Source organism: Phascolarctos cinereus, unplaced genomic scaffold (genome assembly GCF_003287225.1).
Source record: "Phascolarctos cinereus isolate Bilbo 61053 unplaced genomic scaffold, phaCin_HiC Scaffold_9;HRSCAF=440, whole genome shotgun sequence".
NCBI classification, from domain to species: domain Eukaryota; kingdom Metazoa; phylum Chordata; class Mammalia; order Diprotodontia; family Phascolarctidae; genus Phascolarctos; species Phascolarctos cinereus.
In genome coordinates, this window is record NW_027556402.1 from 233996006 (window position 1) to 234014977 (window position 18972).

Consider the following 18972-nt stretch of genomic DNA (forward strand, 5'->3'; position numbering starts at 1 on the left):
CTGGTGCCTTCTGCTGTCGTCCCACTCCTCTCACTGAGCCACTCCTAGATGGTCCCATGTGGGTAGTCTCTGCTGAGCATTACTCCTGGCTGCGGCCCAGTGATGCTTTGTGTCCGCTGCTGGTCACTGCCAGACACTCCTTTTACTGGCTTTAAAGTTGTAGCAGGTTTGCCAGCTTCTGCCTTCAGCTAGAGAACACAGCTGAGATGCTAGCACTTGGTATGGGAGGAGGAGTTGACTCTGTTAGCGCTTTTTTAGAATAAAACTAAGAAGCTTTGCTGCCATGGTTCTAGAAGGCAGAAATGCTAACACACCTAATCAGTGGACTAGGGAAAAAATCTTCCTGGGTTTTTCCTCCCAGAAGGAAACTCTTTCTGTACCTCCACCCATGGGCTGGAATGGGTCTTCCCTTTCCAGAAGGTGATTCATTGCTCTTTCATCCAAGCTCTTTGGAACTCTGAGCCAGAGTCCCCCCAGCTAATTAGTGCTGGTTTAAGCATGTTTTTGACACTGTGTTATCTGGTTCCTATGGCCATGTTTCTATCAGAAGTCACCATCTATCTTTGGTCCAGAAAGTCCACATTTAATTTCCAAATGCTAAACTCCCATTTGCCCTCTGTTTTCTTCCAGAAAACTGTCAAAGACTTTCTTGGTTCTAGGGCCCTCCCCAGTATCTCAGTCCCAAAATTCTCTAGCAAATGAGTGAGAAGGGAAGAGCTACAGAAACAAATCTTAAACGCACAAATCAGGGCCAATATCCCCCCCACTTTACCCCCTAGTCTAGCCATATTCCTGAACTTTCTTAAGTGTATATTGTCCAGCTACCTTTGAGACCCCTCCAGTAAAAAGAAAAATAACAAACAGATAAATTGAGGAAGGAGAAGACTCCAACATTAGGGCAACGAACCGTGAAGGAAACTAGGCTTCTAAGAGACAAAAAGGAGAAAGAGCCTTCCAGGTGAGAGGACCAGCTTGTGTGAGGGAAGAGAGGTGAGAGATGGAATTCCAAGTCTGGGGAATAGAAAGTAGGCCTTTTGGGCTAAACATAAAATGCCACGGAAAGAGCATGAGGAGCCACATTGTAAAGGGTTTTAAATGTCAAGCTGACATTTAAATGTATTGGGTCTTAGAGGCAATAGAAAGCCACTGAAGATCTTTGAGTAAAGGAGTTACATAGTCAGACCTGTGTTTTTGGGAGAATTCTTTTGGGAACTTTTAGGAGAATGCATCGAAGAGGAGACACGCACACACACACACACACACACACACACACACACACACACACAGAGACAGAGACAGAGAGACAGAGACAGAGAGACAGAAAGAGGGACAGAGACAGAGACAGAAAGAGAGGCAGAGACAGAGACAGAAAGGGGAGAGACTAGAATCAGAGAGTCCAATTAGGAGTCACAGACCAGGGCAAAGAGGAAAAAGGCTTGAATTGGAGGAAAGAGGGTGGCCATGTAAATGGAGCAAAGGGTTTGATGAAAGTGAATGATCATGTGAAGGCAGAACTGATAAGACTTGCATGTAGGGAGTGAGAAAGAGGAAAGAGTTTTTGCCGTGGCTGTGAGCCTGGTTGCCTATAAGAGTGGTGGTAGCTTCATTTAGAAATGACAAAGGAAGGATAAGATTTGGAGAAGATAATGAATTTCATTTGGGAAATTTTGAGTTTGAGATGCCTACAGGACATCTAGGTGGAGATGTCTAACAGGTAATTGGAGATGGAGCTAGGTTAGAGAAATACATGGTGCTGGATATAGTCACCTGCATAGAAATAATCATTAACCCACTAGGGTTCATAGAATTTCAGAGTTGGAAGACTTCAGAGGTTCAGTGACTCTCTGAATGAATTCAGATAGAGGAGAGGTCATCTAGATTATGCATATGAAGACCTCCCCTAGAAGAGTACTTGCTACCTGCCGAGGTAGTCAATTGTGGTTTTCAGTAGCTGTAATTATTAGGAAATCTTTCTTTAAATGTAGTCACAATCTGCCTTTTTGTAGCTTTCATTCATATTCCTGCCCTCAGTGGCCAAGCCAAATACATTTAATCCCTTTAACAAAAAAGGTTTTTGTTGATATCTTTTGTTTTTGCATTGCCTAAATTTCTCCTGTATCCCCCAATTTCATCCCCTTCAACTGTTCTGATGTTTGAAGATAGCTTTCATGTGCTTTCTTTACTCTACCTCCATCTAAGCCTTCTTTTCTCCAGCCTACACATCCCCAGTTCTGTCAATTGATTGTGGGGTGGTATAGTTTCCAGGAACTATGCTGCCCTGGTGATATCCTCTGCATTTTTCCAGCTTGTCAACAGCTTTCCTAAAATTTGGCATGCAGTAAGGAACCCAATATTCCATATGCTGGCTTATCAAGAAAGAGTACGGAAGGGTTCTTACATCCATCATTCTGGAAATAACATTTCCATGAAGCCTGCTCAAGATGGCTTTTGAGTTTTTAATTGCAGTGATCTCTCCCTAAGGTGGCATGGAGGTGACCCTATTTTCTTACAATCCATGCCAGAGGAGCACAAACAGTCTCTCCTAAGTTGGAAGTGCTCTGAGCCCTCATGGCCTGCATGTCTTTCGGCCAAGTACCAGCTAGCCGTGTTAAATCCGGGGAAGCTCTTCACCAGAGGCTTGACTAACATGTAACAATTTCATTTTTCTTTTTGGCAATGATTACTCAGTAAATTGTCTACCAGTGTGTGAAGCGGGTTGTTATCTCTGTCAGCAAATGGAAGACCCACACAGATGAAGTCACAGATCCTTGAAGTCAGTCACACTGTTGGGTTTGTGGTGAGATTAAAAAAACAAACCCAACAGTATGTAAATGCCTCCTCATGGCCAGGCAGTACATAAAATGCTATTTAGAGCCACCACTTAGTGCACAGACAGTCTCTGAAAGAACAACTGATTTAGGAACTTTTCTTACAGATAAAACTGCTGATGAGGGGGGAGAATACTGTCCTTTGCTTTGCTGAATCTAATTGAAATCAACTGAATTGCTGAGGACAGAGGTATTTTTCATTATCTGTGCTCTAGACTTTTTACAATTAATCAGAGTTTTATTGACTTCTAGCATTGTTTTGTGGACAAATATTTAGAGATGAAAAAGACCTTGGAAGTTTTCTACTTCACTCCCCTCATTTTACAGTTTTGAGGAAATTGAGGGGACATGAATTTGCCCACAGTTACACACAATGAGTCACAGAACTGAGATGTGAACCCAGTTCTTCAAAAGTAGAACCAAGAGAGTGGTTTATACCATGACCTCTGCTGTGTGGTGCAGTGGACAAAGCACCGGGCCAGAGTCCGGAAGTTCAGTCATGTCTGACTCCTCAATGACCCCATTTGGGGTTTTCTTGGTGAAGATACTGGAATGGTTTGCCACTTCCTTCTCCAGCTCATTTTACAGATAAGGAAACTGAGGCAGAGTTAAGTGACTTGCCCAGGGTCACACAGCCAGTACGTGTCTGAAGGAGGATTTGAACTCTGGTCTTCCTGATTCCAGGTCTGACACTCTATCCACTGAGCCACCTACCTGACTCTTTGTGATAGTCAAAAATAGTTAGACTGACCACCAGGCCTGGGTATAACTCAGTAAGCAGTTTGGAATCCTGTATCCCAGCTTTAGACCAGGCTAGTCAGCTTCTGAGAGAGAATCTCCTGGAGAAGGGGAAGGAAGGAGAGAGAATTTCTCTTCTCTTCTTCCCCTCCTCACTTCTTCTCATCCCCAGTGGAACTAGAGGAGTTTTGGAATCTGTCCCAAGCAGCACGTCAGCCACTCGATAATGAAGGCCTTGTGATTTCCTGGCGTTGCACCCATCTCATCTCAAACTTCGAGCCTCAGAGAGCTGCTTGAATCACCCAGTTGGGAAACACCCATTCCTGTGTTTGAGTTCAGGGTTCCTTCACCCTGTGTTCTCCCTCCTACAAGCCCCCTCTGACATCTCATCATAACGTTGACTTGCCCCTGGGTCCTCACAGGCAATGCCAGGGGAGGACAAGCTGCTCCCACCAAGTAAGAAAGGCTTCAAATGTTCCTCCAGGAGATGGAAAAATTCTTGAGGGCAGACCCTAGCTCATTTTGTCTTTCTATCCTCAGAGCTCCACAGAGTACCTCCCACAGAAAAAGTGCTTGATAAATGTTTGCTGAACCGAATCAAACAAGGTTCTGTTGATTGATTTTGTCTGCCCTCCCAGGACCAACTGAGTCAGCTAAACTGGAGAAACTCGCCCTAGATTGGCTGTAGGGTTGTGGCTATGTGCCTTCAGGAGGACTGCCTTCTAAGGCACTGAGGGTTAGTGGAGGGATGGGATTCTCTTCCCCCTCCCCTCCCAGCTTCTCATGTTCCTCCCCCCAACTTGCCACGGATTTATTTGGCATATACTTATATGTATATATGAACATATGGCATGTATACTTATAGATGCCCACATATAGGTAGGTATATAGGCCATATCTACTTGTATATGCCTTGTGTATATGTAAAATGCCACATATGCCCATGCATGTATGTATGTGTGTATATATGACATATATGCTGATATATATCTTCATGTCTAGATATGTATGCATAGATGGCATACATACTGATGTGTTCATATGTGTATATATGTACACACAGTATATGTTCCATATATACTTATGCAGATGTTTATCAGTACAGTGGCCCTGGGCAAATTTTAAGAGGCAGCTAGTGGTGCAGTGGGTAGAGTGTTGGACTTGAAGTCAGGAAGACTGGGTTCAAATCTATCCTCAGACACTTAATAGCTATGTGGCCCTGGGCCCTGTCTGTCTGCCTCAGTTCCTCATCTGTAAAGTGGGGAAAATAATAAAAACACTTCTCAAGGTTGTTGTAGGAATTCAATGGGATAATATATGTAAAGCACTTTGTAAACCTTAATACTTGCTAGCTATTATTATTATTATCATTTAACCTCACCAGGCCTCAGGGTTTGTTTCTCCTGTAATGTAGAGATGATACCTATAGTAGTTACCAAGCAAATTGTTTAAGGCTCAGATTAGATAATATATGTAAAATGTTTTCCAAATTTAATACAACATATAGATGGAGGCAGTTTGGAACAGGTACCTGAGTTCAAATTCTCCCTTTGATGCTCATTATTCAAGTAAGTCACTTGCTCTCTTTCCTTGTATTCCAGTTTCCTCATCTGTAAAATGGGTTGGGGGGTGTAGGGAGGTCCCTTCCACCTCTAGAGCTGTGTCACTATACCAGTTATTGATAATAATACATTTATAATGTTGTTTCTGTGTCCCAAGAGTTCTAAGTAGCCCACTTAGAAATGAAGTTTTTGGTACATAACTTGTCTGTAAGTTGGGAACTACCTCTATTGGGGATTTATTATAAGCTTGATATAAAGTAAATAAGACCTTGGCCTAGTCTATAGGGGAATTGAGGATTTTTACAAATAGCAGCACAGCCTTTATTTTTGTCTCCAATGTAGAAATTTGCTCCAAGACCGCAAAGCCCTTTCTTTTGCTAGGCTGGTGCTACAGTAGCTAATACCTTGAAGGGGTTTTAAAAATGAAAGAATTTTAAATCCCAAATTGACTTTTCAGCCCTCCTGAACGAAGACCATTTGGCTTTGATGGTTGGGTATGCTGGAGCAGCTGCTGTAGGCTCACCACTGCAGCTCCTCTGTGAGAAGAGAGTGCATTAGGACATTACAGCATTTACTTCCTTACAGCAACACCGCTCCTGAGTTCTGGCCAACTGCCCACACCTACCTTTGTGGCCTCAGAGGGAAACAATACATTCTTTTAAATGAATTTGGATCTTGAAGTCAGAAGACCTTGGTTTAAGTCCCGAGTCTAACGTTTCCTAGCTTTGTGACCTTGGACAAATCACCACTTTTTTGAGGTTCAGTTTCGTTGTCTGCAAAGTGAGAATAATAATGTTTGTATTACTTGTCAGACAGGTTTTTGGTTGATTCAACCACTCACTTCAATTCAACAACTGAGCAACTATGACGTGCCAGGTACTTAGTACTGTGGATATGGAGATAACATGAAAACAGCTCCTTCCCCCAAGGAGTTTGAATTCTCTTGGGGTGGGGGTGGAGGATATGTATGAAGAGAAATATATCAATCAATCAATCAATCAATCAATCAATCAATAAGCACTTATTAGATTCTTATTAACTATCAAGCATTGTGCTAGGAGTAAAGACCAAAAAACAGTCCCTCTGTCTTCAGAGAGCTTATATTTGAATGGTGGGGATGACATAGAAATAAATAGGTTAATACAAGATACATACAGATTAGGTGAAAGGTAACAGAGAGGAAGGCTCTACAAAAGTAGGTACAAAAGATATACAAAATAAATACAAAGTAATTTATTTTGTAGAGAGGGCTGATATCTGGTTACAGCCATAATAATGGAGAAAAAAATTTGGCAACATTATCCCACCCACCCAGTATGACTAAGTTCCAGGGTAGTTTGAATAGTCCTGACACTAGTGGCTACTGAGAAGGAAATAGAATCAGTCAAAAATACAGGTTTAACCAGAGGGACTTTTGCTGTGCTGGCTCAATGTGCCTGTGGGTCTGACTCACAAAAGGGCTCCGTGGAGCCAGAGATCTAGACCTGCAAGGGACCTCAAAGGCCATTTATCCAACCCCCTCATTTTATAGATGAGAAAAGAGGAAAGGGAAGTAACTTGTCCAGTGGCATGTAGCACATACTTAAATGGCATCAGAAGTGAGATTTGGATTCAGGTCCTTTAACTATAGAACTATTAATATTTCTACTGTACCTACCTAGTCAATGACTCACAAAAGAGCTGTAAGTACTTCCCTATGGGTCAAAAGTTACTTAGTAACTTCAATTCAAGAGGTATGCACCACTTAGTGTTAGTAGTAAACTAACAAAAACCTATTGTGAACAACTGGATTTGTCAATGAGGCAGATCAGTTTCCAATTTAATGGGCAGCCAATCAAGGAAACAGACACATCTACACAGCTGGAAATGGAGGATAAAGATACAATTGATGTATTCCAGCAGCAGACAAGAGGCATTTACTAAAAAGTGAAACTGCAGCTCTACTCCAGAACTGTGCTCCCAAGAAAAAAAAATACTTTCACAATTAGAAAACCAAGATTTAGTTCACCCACATCCTGATTACTGCAGTATAGTTTTCTCTCTTCTTTGATTCCCTTCCCCCATTACTTTATTATGCATAAAGTAACTGGTGTATGTGCACAGGTATAATGCATATTTTTTAAACTAAATGGCCAAGATCAACGTCAAATGGAGATGGAGAGTAGAAAAAACAAACTGGTTCTGTGAAAATATCCCTTTTTTCCATTAGTGGCATGCTCATTCAACTTTTATCTTTATATTCCAGTAAGTTATTTTGCTCTCACTATTTAACAATACCAACAACAGTGACAAAAAAACCCCAAACCCTTCTTTGATTGGATCATTTCAATGTTTTTCTTTTATCATTGCAAAACCAATTGTACCTCTTAATCTTCAATGGCACCACTGACCCATCTTATCCTAGTTTACCTTCACATTAATGTGGCCATTGTTTTCAGTCTTGAGGTGAAAGAGGAGGAAGAAGAAATTGACTTATGCTCTTTGAAAACCCACTGATTCAAAAGGTACTTTGAATCTGAGTGTAACTTTTGTGTTTGGAGGTCCACATTTACAAGAGCTCTGGCTACACATGCAGTTTCCTATCATTCACTTTTGTATCTTAGTTTTGTCTAACCCACTACATTTTAAGTTACACAAGGGCTGAAATGTCATATAAGCTCTTGGACCCCCCAAATAAAGGGCTACATTCAAAGCCAGTACTCAAGCAATCTTTGATCTTCGGTTGATCTGACTGATCAATGATGAAACAAGATACCCTTTGTGATGATGTATATGGCCTTTTATGTTTCCTAGTTTTAAATGGATGATGGGAAGTAGGAGATGGGAGGAGGAGGAGGGGTGGGGGAAGCAACATTTTCCAAGTAAGCATGAAGACTTCAGAGTCTCTGGTTCTTGTATCCTAATGAAGTGATTGGTTGGTTTCGATGAGGAGGTGATTGGTTAGTCTACAGTTTTCTTCTGTCCAAGGGTCAGATGTCGGATGGCAGCTGAAAGGTAAGAAACATAACTTGACAGTGGGTCTTAGTTCCTCTTTTTTCCTGGACTTCAACACCATGCCTCATCTGCAGTCTACTCTTGGACTATTCATCAGTCCTGCCATCCTGGCTCTCTTCTACCACTGGTGAATTTTTTGTGGGGCCTCCGTTTTGGGGAAGGGCTCAGCCTGGCCAACCTTCACCTCCCTCCAGGATAGACTTTCTTCTAACTTTCTAGACTTCAACACCCTGCCCCTTCATAGGTACCTTACTCTGCCCCTTCCCCACACTTTCCAGCTTCCTTTTATATATTCTCTTCCTCCATTAGAATGTAACCTCCTTGAGGGCAAGAACTGCCATTTTGCTTTTACTCTCATCCCCAGAGGTTTTGACAATGTGAGTGAACAAAGTGAGTGCTTAATAAATGTTGGTTGCTTTCCTTGACTTGTCTTGCCTTTTTTGCTACCTAACTAGATGATTTAGTCTGGGCAAATCATTTACCTAATCTGGCCTTCAGTTTCCACATTGGTAAGTGAAAGGGTTGAATAAGATGATCCCTAAAGTCCCTCCTAATTCTGTACTCTGTGCTAGAGAGTGTTAGGAAAGGTATTACACGTGTGGACTTTATAGCTCATACTATCTGTTGGACAGTCTTGAATTTCCTTTTCTTTGCCTGCTAATGTGTGGGAAGGGAAATGTGACATAACTTATCAAGGTCATAGAGTTTAAAGCAGGAAGGGAGCCTGGATGAAGAAAATGAAACCTAGTGAAATCCTTCCCCTCACCCAGGGTCCTGAACTCCTTATGACATCTTGATCTGTTAGGCTTGAAAATTCTTCTGGTTTTACCAGGGGTCTTCTTGAATCTCCTGGGAGACTCCTGACTTCTAGGTGTGGGCATTTTTCTCTTAAAACCTCAGGGAACAGACTAAAACAAGATGCTGCAGCAACCTTGAGGACTCTTCTGAAATTGTGCTCTAGGAGAATAGCTTTTGTTGGTGATTCCCTCTCCAACTCGTGATACTGACATAGATGTTTGCCCTTCTCTAATGTATTCTGGAGACACGGTGTGCTATAGTGAAAAGAACATTTGGAATCAGGGCTACTTAGCTAGGTGGTGCTGTGTATAGAGTGCTGGGCCTGGGGGCAGGAAGATCTGAGTTTGAATCCAACCTCTAATACCAGCTATGTGATCCTGGGCAAGTCACTTAACTTTTTTTTGTGGATCAGTTTCCTCTTCTATAGTATAGGGAAATGGCACCTATCTTCCAGGGTGGTTGTTGAGGATAAACTGAGATAATAGTTGTAAAGTGCTTTGCAAACCTTAAAACGCTTATGTAAATGCTACTTATTGTTATTACTATGTTTACCCATCTGCCTATATATCTGCCCTGCCTCCCACCCCCCATGCAATGTAAGCTCCTCGGAGGACAGGGCCAGTTTCATTTCTGTCCTTGTATCACCACAGCCCAGCACAGGGCCTGGCACATAGTATACACTTAGTGTTTGTAAGATTGAATTGATTTTTATTTCAGCTCTGTGACTACCTCGGTGATCATAACTCCTTAAGCCTCAATTTTCTTCATATATAAGATGATGGAGTTGACCTAGATTTTGTTGTTGTTCAGTCATTTTTCAGTCGTGTCTGACTCTTTTTGACCCCATTTGGGATTTTCTTGGCAAAGATCCCAGAGTGGTTTGCTATTTCCTGCTCTAGCTCATTTTGCAGATGAAGAAACTGAGGCAAATAGGGTTAAGTGACTTGCTCAGGATCACACAGCTAATAAGTGTCTGAGGCCACATTTGAACTCAGGAAGATGAGTCTTTTTGACTGCAGGCCTGGAGCTCTATGCACTATGGCGCCACCTAGCTGCCCTTGGCCTGGATAATCTCTAAAATATAGATTCTTCACCTTTTTGTGTCATGGACCCCTTTGGTAGTCTGGTGAAGCCTATGAACCCCAATGTTTTTAGGTAACTGAAGGAAATGCTAAATTTCAGTTAGAGGCTGGTACAAATACAGATGTGATTCCCCCCCACACACACACCCCATTCAACTTTACAGATCCCCTGTAATCTATCTTGGGGTTGGAGGCTGTAGACTTCTGGTTATGAACCCCTGTTTTAAGGCTTCTTTTAAACCATGATATTCTATGAATGGATGCTGAGCTTCCCAAGTAAAGAGAACTGCTCCTAACTGATCTCATCCATGGTGGTGCCATTTTGGATTTAGAGCCAGAGGACCTCAGTTCAAATCTAGGCTCTATTATTTACCAGCTATGTGACTCTGAATAAATCATATAAGTCTCAGGTTTCTCCTTTGTAAAACGAGAAGGGATTGGACTCTAAAGTCCCTTCCACCTCTAAATCTATGTCCCCGTGTACATTTGCTGCTCTTCCTTCTCTTGTGAAAATATTCTCAGAGCCACAGGTAGCAGGCAGTTTGGAAATTGTCATCCTCTCATTTCTCAGCTTCACATGGGCTTTGTCCTGTACTCTGCCAAGTTAACATATCTGTAAAATGGAACAGTTGAGCTCACTGAACCCTTGAAGTCCTGTGATCTCTTTTCTTCTCAGTCCCTAGATCTTTGAGGGATTTTTTGGCTAAAATTCTCCTCCAAGGCCAACTTTCTTCTTCCAAAGATAGGGCCTTTCCTTGTTCAGATCTCATTTCTTATATCCCCAAAGTGTTCCTTTGGCAACTCAGAGTCCAGATGAAAAAGTCAGAGGGATGATCAACGTTTTAATGACTCAATTCACTCACTTCCAAAATAGTAATCAAAGTATTTAATCTCTCACAAGATTGTTTTATTGATTTGTTTGCATTGAATCTTTTACATTTTTATTTCTATAAATGGTATTGGTACTTTTTGTTTTTATTTTAGTTGATTTTTAAATTTTTAATTTAAATTGAAATTACATTTAAAACTTGTGTTGGTATGTTTTGTTCGTTCCTCCCTCCTCCCCTACCCATCAAGCCCTGCTTTCAGGGTTATTTTAAGAGCTAAATGGGATAATAAATGCAAAAGCACTTTTGAGAACCATAAAAACATTATACAAAAGTAAAGGATTATTGTCGTTATTGAATGTACCTGTCTTTTACTCAAGATTTTTAAGACTTGACAAGTATTTCTTTTTTTTTTTGATGAATGCTATTAATTCTCATTTAGGAATGTTTAGCTGAGAGAAGAGAACACTTGGCGGGGGGGGGGGTCATGACAACTGTTTTGAAGTATTTCAAGGTCTGTCTGTCTTGAGGAGGAGGGATTACTCTTGTTCTGCTTGGCCCCGGAGGAGAGAATAAGAAGCAATGGGTCGAAGGTGCAGAGAGGCAGATTTATGCAAGGAAAAGCTTTATGGATGAGGATTCAGGCTATAGAGCTTGGATATTAGAGCTGTCCAAGGTAGCTTCATAGGATGTACTCAAGCCCAAGGTTGGGTGATTGCTTGCTAGGTATGCGGTAGATGGGACTGTTGCTCAGGTAGGGGCTGGCCAGGCTGGCCACTGAGGTCCATTCTGACACTGAGAGTCTCCGAAGTTCTCTGCAGAATTACAGCCTAGGCTAACGTCAGCATTAACCATGGCCATATCCAGATTGCTGACTGGGAAGCCATGCTGTCTCCAAGCCAGATAAAGAGTTAAGTGTATGGATTTGTTTTTCTGTGAACATGTTACTCCATGACTTACTCTTTATTCTTTCCCATCCAGCTTTTAAATCTCCTCCCCCCTCCCCAATTAGGTGTTTTCTTGTTCACTAAACCACAAGCAGTGTTGTAGATTAAGAGCCAGAAGGGACCTCAGTCATTCACTTTCCCTCTCCCAATATTTTACAGAAGAGGATCTGAGACCCAGACAGGTGAAATGCCTTGCCTGGAGCTACACACATAGCAAAATAGCCAGGATTTAAATCCTAGATCTCTGGCTCCAGCCCAGGGTTCATTCCACCAGGGTTCATGCTTCTCCCACCCTGACCCTTACCCCCCTTTAAAGCAGGTAATGCCCAAGGGAGAAAGCAAAAAAAGGTGATTGTATTTTGTGATGGATACAGAGGCAAGAGATAAAGAATTAAGTACACCTTCATAGTGTTTTAGGGCTGGAAGAAACCCTAGAGATCACTGAGTCCAAACCCCTCATTTCATAGATGAGCAAACCGAGGCCCAGATATGTCAAGTGACTTGTCCAAAGTCACACAGGTAAGGTCTTCTATCTCCAAATCCAGTTGTTTTTCTTTTGACTGTATCTAATTATCAGGAGACTGCCTTCCTACTCTGGACACACCTTGCTTTGATAGCGAATATTAGACAGTGTTTAGCCAAGTAAAGTGGTTTGCCCAGTTACCAAAAATTACTAACACTCTCACACCCCACCCTAGTGAATGAATGACGGATGAATCAGAGTACTGAACCCCACTTTTTCTTCCTAGTTCCTGGATTTTAGAGTGTTTTAGCATGGTAGTACCATATTATAGTGTGTGGGGTATGAAGACCCTTACCAATAAATTGGAGACTCAGAGATATTAGCAAAAAGAATAGTTAAGTTTATTGGCTTTCTCAAGAAAGGGCTCCCTCAGAGCACCGAAAAGATGGTGCAGACTGCAGAGAGCAAAAGTGTGTTCAGCTCAGCAGATTATATAGATCCTAAACCCCCCCCCCCGGCTCTTCTTCCCATTGGCTGGGCTTTGGAGCTCACAGTCTAGGCGAAAGAGAAAATCTTATCCCATTAGCTGGGAGGTGGGGCTTACATTCTAGGTGAGAAAGAATAAGGAACCAGTGTATAGCCAGTCCAAACATACATGTCCTTATTCGGTAAACCTAATGCTGACGTAGCAGTGGGGCGGTGATCAGGAGGGGGTTTAGGTAATTCCTAGGAAACCGAAATTTACTGCATTTTCCCCTCCCTAACCCTCTTCCCCCTTATCCCAGAGGCAAGAGAAGGCGGGAAGCTAAGGGCAAGCAGTTTAGGTTAGGGGCAGGGCTTATTCTTTCTGTTATGAGCTTAAAAACAGGGTCTGAGCGGGAGAGGGTTTTGAAAGCAACAATCAAGAAATATTAACAAGAACTATTGATCCCCTGAGGAGGCTTCACTTTTGAGAGATCATCTCTCACAATAGGATCACAGAGCTAGAAGGAAATTCAGAGATCATTGAAACTAACTCTCATTTTACAAATGAAAAACCTTAGGACCAGAGACATGAAGTGCCTGTTGCTCCCCATGAGGAATCTCCTCTACAGTAAAGATGGGTATCTTCTCTGAAATATAAAATGTTAGAGAATTGCCCAGGACACTGAGGGGGTCACTTGTCCAAGGTTTCATGGACAGTATGTGTTGCAGCTGGGGCTCCAATCCTGACTCTAAGTTCCATTATACCACAATCCCCTCTCTTGCCTCAGAACGTACAAGTAGAAAAGCAGCAGAGCCATGGTCCAAATCTAGTGGTTTTTTTCTACTGTGTCATCAGTAGTTTATGGGGTTTTATGATGGTAGCCTTGATAGTAATAAAGAAGCTAAGAAGAGGGGTGTGTCTGGGGAGGGGAAGAGGATGAGTTCTGTTTTTGCAGTGTTGATTCTGAGATTCCTATGGGACATTCAATTTGAAATCCAATTGGTAATGTGAGGCAGAAGCACAGGAGAGAGATGGGGCTGGATAAAATAGAACTAGATATCATTTGCATAAAGATGGTAATGGAAACCCTGAGAGTTTAACAAGTAAGAGCATTTAGAGAGAGAAGAAGGGGAGCTACAGTATTCTAGATGAACAAGGACCATTCCAGTGCTAAATTCTGAGGTCCTGTTTAATTTAAAGCAGGGTGTTCTAAAGCCCCCTCAAACAGGATTGGGAAAGCTTCAGCCATCCCCAAATGCTACAAATCAGGGCTTGATTTATTGTTTTGTTGATTTCTCAACTTTAAAAAGTGATGAAAAAACCCATTAATAATGCAGAGTAAGCTTTAGAAGTATGTCCTGTATATATCCTCCAACCCTCCCCGGGCCAGTTGTTAAATATTCACTAGCACACAGCTGATTTAAAGTTGAGAGTGTTGAGAGGCAGCTGAGTGTAGTGCAAACTAGCCTCAGGGAAAGGAAGAGCTGGGTTCAAGTCCATCTTTTGTCAATGCTGCCCAAATTACTCTGGGCAAGTCAGGTAACCACTCAATGCCCCAGGCAACTCTCTCAAACTATAATCATTGGCATAGGTGCATTAATAGAGGCAGTTTCCTTTATCATTGTGATTAGTGAAATCATAACCCTGTTCCAATTTTTCCTTTTCTTTTAAATTTGTACCTTTTTTTCAGAGCAGAAGTTTCTATGGGGGCGATTTGAAAGTATTAGGAATGTTTGACTCAAAAAAAAAATGACTCAGGGAAGATCTGAAGTGGTTGGAGGTCTGAGGTTCAAAGCCAACCTCTGACTATCTGTGTGACCTTGGGCAAGTCACTCAGCACCCCTCCCCCAAACTTCAGTTTACTGCTTTATGAAATGAGAAGGCTAGGCTAGGTACATCTATGGTCCCTTCTCAGAGCTCCTTAAGTTAAAAAAGACTGTTGTGTGGGAAAAAAGATCAGACTTGTTCCGACCGGCCACAAAAGACAGAACTAGGAGCTATGAGTGGAAATGGCAATGGGGCAGATTTCAGCTTGGTGTCAGGAAAAGACTTGTTAACAATCAGAACCATCCCAAAATGGAATGGGCTATCTGGGAGGGATCGAGTTCTTCCTCATTGGAGGTCTTCAAGCAGAGGCTTGTTAATCAATTGTTGGGTCTGTTTTAGGAGGGATTCTTGTTTTTGTGTGGATTGCCTTAACTGTGGCCCCTTTCACCTCCAAGATCATGTGAACATGTAGCCACAGTTTGGGGTGGTCCTCATATCTAGTCCAAGGGCCTCTTAGTTCTCCTCACTCATTTATGGAGTGAGACTACCTCAAAAGGGTCAAGCAGTAACAAAAAATGAAAATGAATTTCCTATTTGGGCAGAAAATCCACTGGTGTCCCAGCAGCCTTATCCAGACTTTCTCTCCCAGAGCCCAACAATGCAGAATTTTCTCTTGCCACTTGGTGGTGCTATTTGTTCAAGAAATAGTCAGTTCTGCAGTCTCCTTACCCACCCCCAGTGCAGCTCTGCTAAAATTGCTAGGAAGGAGCAGTTAATGTTAGTGCAATTAATAAAGCATTAGAGTTTTTGCTGTCAGGGATAATCCACATTGACTTAATGAGGAGGCTGTGTCCAGGATGGGGAGAATTTGGTAGTGGGAAATGGAAACGGGAACGTGGGGGTAGCTGGTTAAATCCCTAGCTCTCCACTCCCTCATTGGTGTGCAGGAAAGTTTGAATCACCAGGGCACTGACCTAATAATTATCTGTTGGGGTTCTCCAGCTCTTGGCTTGGCTGGGAGAAACAAACCAGGCCAGTCTGTAAAGGGGATTTCCACTGGCCTGAGTCAGTATCATGTCCTGGAAATGTCTGGAGTCAGAGGACCTGATCTTAGATCTTGAGTTAGCTCCTTACTATCTGTGTGATCAGTTTCCTCACCAGTAAAGTGAGGAGGTTGGATTAATGATCTCCAAAGTCCCCTCAATCTCCAAGGTTAAATGAAAGACTGATATTGTAGGGCATCTATTTTTAACTATATTTAAATAATATTATGCTTTATTTTTTATCTTTTGGGATGGTATATGTGAATAGGATATGGGAAATTGACTATAGAAACTTGGAAAGAGACCTATACATTCTCTTGCTTTTGCTCCAGAAGCCTATGACCTCTAAGGCTCCTGTGACCACAATGGGCTTTTCTAGTTCTGTTCATCAGAACTCAGGAGATCTGATTGTCACCTTGCCTCTGTTGCTAAATAGCTACAGGTTTGTAGAGTATAGAATCAGATACATGAGAGCTAGGTAGATAATAGGTAGGTAGATGAATAGGGAGATGATAGGTAGATAGGTAGAGGTGATAGATGCTAGGTAGATAGATGAATAGACATATGATAGGTAGATAGATAGATAGATAGATAGATAGATAGATAGATAGATAGATAGATAGATAGATAGATAATAAACAGAAAGACACATGGAAAGCTGACAGAGACCTTATAGATTATCTTGGTCCAATTGAATCATTTTATGAATTAAGAAGCTCGAGGCCAATAGAGGTTATGTTGTTGACTCATTTGACAGATGAAGAAACTGAAGCCCAGAGAGGTTAAGAGCCCAAGGCCACAAAGGCAGAGTATAGACTTGAACCCAGGTCTTCTAACACTGAATTCAATGCTCTTTTGCTGACCATGCAGTGAGTTTCTTTACCTCTCTGGAACTCAGTTTTCTTTCCTGTAAAATGAAAGCATGGGAAAACTAAGGTTCTTTCCAGCTCTAAGATTTTTTGATAATGGAGCATGGAGAAAGTGTATTAGCTTGATACATTGGGGTGTGTGTGTGTGTGTGTGTGTGTGTGTGTGTGTGTGTGTGTGTCTGTGTCTGTGTCTGTGTGTGTGAAGATGCAATCACACTGTCCATAGACTGCATCTGTGGGATTCTGATAAGCTCAGCTGGTGTGCAAGATTTTGACTGGTATCAGCAACCGGAGTTCATTGCAGTCTGTGGGGAAAATGTGTTTGAAAAAGGTCTCTGAAAAGGCTACTGGGTAGCTAAGTCCTGGGGACTTGGTGCTAGGAGGAGTAGCTGGGCAGCAGGAAGGCAGGGGGCATGGGGTTGAAGAATTGTTCTTGTTAAGGGTCTGTCAGCATTTCCAGAATTATCCAAAGCTGATAACTCGGCTCTGAGGGCTTTGCTTCTGGCCAAAACTTGGCACCGAATTTCTTAGCCTACGATTTGCCCTTTTCCATTCTTTGCCTCCTGCTAAATTTGGCCCCTTTCTGCCGGAAGGTTTTTATTTTTAATTTCCTGGGAACAGCATGGTGCCCCTAGGTAGCCTGACTTTGCTGGTATACAGAGGAATTCCAGTTCTTCTCCAGGTGGGACTGTTAGCATCCGCTAATCTATGGAAATATTTTGAAAACCACATCTAGGGAGGGCAGTAGCCAGGCTTGGTGGCTAAGAAAGAAGGTTTCAATTTGGAGTAAGAAGACAGGTTTGATTCCCAGAACCAGCTGGGTGACTTTAGGCAAGTCGCCTCACTTTTTTGCTCCTGTTTTCTCATATGTAAAATGAGTCTGTGTATGTGTGTGTGTGTGTGTGTGTGTGTGTGTGTGTGTGTGTGTGTGTGTGTGAATTGGCCTAATGGATAGAGAGCTGGCCTCAGAGTAAAGAAGATCTCAGCTAGAGTTTTACCTCTGACACCTATTGGCTTTGTGATCCTGGGCAAGTCACATAACCCCTCACTGTGCCAGCCAATTCTCTAACATGCTGGCTGCAAAGTGCTTGCTGATCTGTGGTCCCTGAAGCAGTTACCCTGAATTCCCTAAATCATAGCCTAGCCCTAAAATGAATGGGGAAGAGTGGGTGATTCCTAAGGTCTCTTCAATCTCTGGGATCATGTGAATGATGCACAAGGTTTGAGGTTGGGATAATTCATTTAGTCTTAACTTTTTTTTTGTATCTTCAGCTCTCCTGGCAGTCTGATGAAACTTATGGTCCCCCTCCCTCTCAGAACAATGTTTTCAAATGTGTAAAATAAAATATGTAGACTTGCAAAGGAAATCATTCATTTTGAAATGCTATTATCAAAATATGTTTCTAAAAACCAAAGTTCACAGACTCTAGGTTAAGAACCCCTGATCTGGTCCAAAGTTTTCATATTACAAATGAGTAAACTGGGGCCCAGAAATGGTAAATGACTTGTCCAGGGTCACATAGCTAGTTGGTAAGGGAGTTTGAATTCAAGCCAATGTACTTCAGGACCAAGTCCAGAAACCTTTCAACTATACCAATTAGGAGATTATTGAAGTTAATTCAATTTAATTTCAGGTGACATTCCCCCCCCCCCCCCCGAACACAGTTCTTGAACAGAATTATTTTTCAGTCATTCAGTTAATCTTTAACATGTTGGTTTATATTCTTTTCAAGAAGAATCAGAACCTCTCTAAGAGCAAATGTTAAGACAAAATTTCTTTACCTTAAAAAAAAATCACTTTTTTGGGTGCATAGAGTAAGAAGGAAAAAAAATCCTATGAATAACTTTTCTTTGAGGCAAATTTTTTTTCATCTTTTGATATTCTTTTCTAAATAAAATAGTTATGAATACGACAACTCTGTAGAATGAATATAATCTGTTTATTTTGACCAGTTTTGACATGAGAATTTACATATCTGTAGATAGTTTGGGATAAAGATGGAGGTATGCTGGTAAATATGTACCAACTGGCTCCCCAAACATATGTAGGACACACTTTTTGGTTTAATTTGTATTATTGACATTTTCTCCATTACTTTCTTAAGTTTAGACAATTAACAAGACAGTAAATCAATCCTTGATTTGTAGCATTTGCTGATTTCTGAGGTACATATGCTCACACTGAAAATTTAACAATCAACTTTTACTATTCTGGTTGAACTGACTCCAGTAAGCTGTTGGAGAGAGTATATACACATACATACATACATACACACACACACACACACACACACACACATATATATATATATATATATACACACATATATATATTCTTTGGAATTAGCCATGTCTTTGTATTTCAACTTACATAAAAAGTATGTGTATCTTTAAGAAACTTTGGTTATGCCTTCCACTGAAGGGGTGTAGATATATCAAAATAGTATTTTTTCCATTATATAGAATATTGCATTTTACAACGTTGTCTATAAGTGAGTCTTTGAGTGTCTCTGTTCAGATTTGCAACCATTTGTATATAGAGTTAAAAAAAAATTTCCCCCCAAAATCCTCTGATTTTGGTGAGACAC